Source organism: Carettochelys insculpta, chromosome 15 (genome assembly GCF_033958435.1).
Source record: "Carettochelys insculpta isolate YL-2023 chromosome 15, ASM3395843v1, whole genome shotgun sequence".
NCBI classification, from domain to species: Eukaryota; Metazoa; Chordata; order Testudines; family Carettochelyidae; genus Carettochelys; species Carettochelys insculpta.
This window is the reverse complement of record NC_134151.1, coordinates 38,156,041-38,160,124: the sequence shown is the minus strand read 5'-3', so window position 1 is coordinate 38,160,124 and position 4,084 is coordinate 38,156,041.

Sequence of the window (4,084 nt, the reverse complement as noted above, 5' to 3'; positions counted from 1 at the left end):
TGCTCACTCAGAGGAGCTGGACCTTACTTTTTCAGGCCAAACACCTACACGCAATAAGGAAGTGAGTCTATCGCCCTGGGGATAGGGGAGGACTGAGTAGACGCTAATAGAGTTTGATAATTGAGGCGTTTCCAGAATTCGGCTTGGTGCACTAAGCCTTCTCTGCCACTCAAAAGCAAACTACTGAAAAGCCCTGTCCTGGCAGCACAGTCAGAAGAATGCCAGTCTAGAACAGAAAGGAGCTTTAAACTTTTCATTAATAGCAGCTGAACAATCCTTGATTCTCTTCTCTTACTGTGAATTAATCAAACGGGAGTTTGGCTTCTTGGGATTTGCACAGTTCATCACCGCTCAGAAAGACACTAGACTGACAATAGCTGCCCTGTTTACAAAGGCAGAATACACAAAGTACCAGCATCACATTGTATTCTCGAAACCCTGTGGACAGTCCCATTTTACCTTCACTAGTTGGGAGGACAGAAGGACGGACAGACAAGTTATAAGCAGGAGGAAGGATGGTTCCTTGGGGGAAGCACAAGACTGAGAGACAGGAAAACAGGCCTGGATTCCTGGCTCTGCCAGAAGGTTTCTACTCCCTTCATCTGTAAAATGGGGATAACCTTAAAGGACCTCAGGAGCAGGGTTGCCAACCCACAGAAATTTATGAACAAAATGGGAACAATTTTCAGACAGACACATTTTTTTACAGACATAATTTTTATACCACATTAAGATGACATAAATGGTCAAAAGTGAAAAGCAGTCCTTATCATTCATACATCATACATCACAAGAACAATATGCTATTTAACTCACTTTCATTTAGTTAGTCACGGTCCTGGATGTTTTCCATTTTGCGACTGTACAGCCAAACACTGACGCTGTTAACTATAGCTGAAGTAATTGTCCCAGATCCATTTCTGGCAGTTATTAATCCTTCAAGCGTAGGAGTGGAGAATGGAGAGAGGTGGGATAATGTAGGTGATACCGTCACAGAGATCGCATGTCACGTTATATCTCCTCAACCATTGAGCTAAATAAACAACTAAAATTTCCCCTGTTCTGCAGTAAAATGGCTGAAGCAGCACACAAGAAATGTAATCGCTATAGAAAAATTGCTGTTTCTTGAAATTTTATTGCGTTTGTATGCAATTTACAGACACCTAAATATTTTTACAGACTTTACGGACACGTTCAGTTTCGGCTCATTTTTTACAGACAGTCCGTAAATTTACTGACAGTCGGCAACCCTGCTCAGGAGGCTTTGGTGAAGCTGACTGCTTTGAGCTGTCTCAGGGCAAAGCTCTGGCTTTGCTAAGGGCAGTAAGGAATGTGTAATTACATTTTCAGGTTGCTTGTACTGGGTACTCTCAAGCAAAGGAGAGAGAGCCTTTTTCCTGCACAAAGGAGTACATGCCCATCTGTGGCACAAAGGACATGACATACAGCAACACATGCCTCTTGTGCTCAGCAGTCTGGTGAGTTATTTGGACCCAGGGCTACATTTTGATAAGTGCCCAGTACCTAGTCCAATCCGATCCCAGAGAACATCAGGAGGCAGCTCCTGGAAACACAGGGTTGGAAGAAATCACTTTAGACTAGAAAACTGGGGAAATTCTACCATCCTGGAATAGCAGACAAGAGAAAAATGGGAACAGCTGTTCCATTATCATTATATTCTGCAGGGAGACACAGCAGTTTTAATCTCTTCTTCTCTGTCCTGGAGAAACTGGAATCACCATTGGCATGAAGGAAAAGGCGAGGAAAAGGTAAATCCATATTTTACATTTTTCTCTGGCATTCAATCCCACAATTTTACAAACTCCAGTGCCCTGTGGAGATGCCTTCCTCACCGCAGTGGAGAGCAGGGCTCCGCTTGTAAACACTGCCCTGCCCCAGAGGTGGGGAGGAGCAATATTAGCCCACGGAAAACTCCTAGTCTGACAAAACCTGCCAGGGGATCTTTAATCCTCAGAGGAGACAGGCCCTTGCTTTACAGGCCTAGCTTTAACTTAGCTATAACTAATCAGGAAAGAGATCTTGGAGTTATCCTGGATAGCTCCTTGAAAACATCCACGCAGTGTGCAGAGGCAGTCAAAAAGGCAAGTTAGATATTATTAAAAAAGAGATAGAAAATAAGACACGGAGTATCTTACTGCCCCTATATAAATCTATGGTACGCCCACATCTTGAATACTGTGTACAGATGTGGTCTCCTCACCTAAAAAAAAAGATATCCTGGCACTGGAAAAGGTTCAGAAAAGGGCAACTAGAATGATTAGGGGCTTGGAACAGGTCCCGTATGAGGGGAGGCTACAAAGATTGGGACTTTTCAGTTTAGAAAAGAGGAGGCTGAGGTGGGACATGATAGAGGTATATAAAATTATGACAGGTGTGGAGAGGGTGAATAAGGAGAAGTTATTTACTTGTGCCCATAATACAAGAACTAGAGGACACCAAATGAAATTAATGGGTAGCAGGTTTAAGACTAACAAAAGAAAGTTCTTCTTCACTCAGCGCATAGTTAACCTGTGGAACTCCTTGCCAGAGGAGACTGTGAACACTAGGACCATAACAGAATTTAAGAAAGAGCTAGATAAATTCATGGAAGTTAGGTCCATAAAAGGCTATTAGCCAAGGGTAGGAATGGTGTCCCTGGCCTCTGATTGTCAGAGGCTGGAGATGGATGGCAGGAGACAAATCGCTTGATCGTTGTCTTCGGTCCACCCCCCCCACCCCCAATGAAGAGCTGTGTTGACGCCGTAGGATTTGCTCCTGCAATTCAAGGTGTCTCAGATATTCAGCAAGGGCCATTGTTTGGACATCGTCCACCAGAACGTGTGGATTCGCCAGAACTTAAATGTTCTCTGGGAACCCCCAACCAGCTGGCCGCCTGGGTCACTGGGGTGGGCAGGCTCCCTGGGCGACCCAGCTCCAAAGCCAGCCAGGAAGCTGGCCTGGGAATTAACAACAAAAATCCCTTCCAAAATGGAGTGCTTTGAAATGTCCCATTCAGCAGGAAACGTCCCCTCTCCAACCAATTGGTCTGATTTGGAACAGACTGGGGAGAGGAAACATGAACTTTTCTCCAGGCCGGAAATTCTCACAAGCTCTAGCATGACACCTTCCCCTCCACTTACAATCAGTCAAGATATGTGTGTGTCACCTGGGGTGGCTTGTAGTCCCTTAGCCAGCACCTGTGTCCCCCACATGGCTAGTGCCAACCCATAGGCTCTTTTTCCTCTGGGTGAAGGCTCAATAGCCGCAAAAGAGGCAAAGCTTCTGCTCTTGGCATTCCTAGCTACAGGCCCTGCGTTGGTTTTGTCAGTGATGGGAGCAGCAACAGGACAGAACATTCGCTGCTCACTGGCCTCCCCAAACACAGTCACAGAGGCGGGAGGTGGAGGAGAGGAAGGGAAGGAAAAGACGTCCTGTGCTTACTGGAGTATGCCAAAAAAGGCAACCCACTAGCAATGGCAACCCCACTAAACAGGGGTGGAGCACTGTGCAATGGCTTTTTCCAGCTGCTTGACGTTGGTATCCAGAAGCAAAGCAGCCTGGCCCCTTTTCCTGCCCCAGGGAGACAGTCATGTCTGTGGCACTGATGGTGTGAAATAAGGCAGCAAATGTCTCCTATGTCTAGTAATGTGGGGAGAGTGCAACCCACGTATCCACTGGGTGTGGCTCTCTGTCCCACGGAGTGGCACTGAGACCGCCTACAGAGAGAACGAATGAGTCTCCACTACCGTCCTAGCTAACAGGCGTCAGGACGTTTTCTCATGCAATAAAGGCTCATGGACTAAGCTTCAGAGGTCCCAGGTTTGTTCCGCCTGTCAGTGTTACAAACGCAGACGAGTAACGGGCTCTCCTGCGGGCTCATCTGCCATGCACATTGCTGTCCCCCTCCAGGGGCGTAGTGTCACAGCCGAGCGAGCCCTTACTGGGGATTGCAGGTCAGCTACGCCCTGCCCCATCCTCATCCCCACACTCCAAGGGGAAGGGAACATGCTGCAGAATCAGATGGGAACGCAGAACCAGGCAGGTAGTTTACAAAGAGCACTCTGAGCTCAGGTCGAGAGGCTCC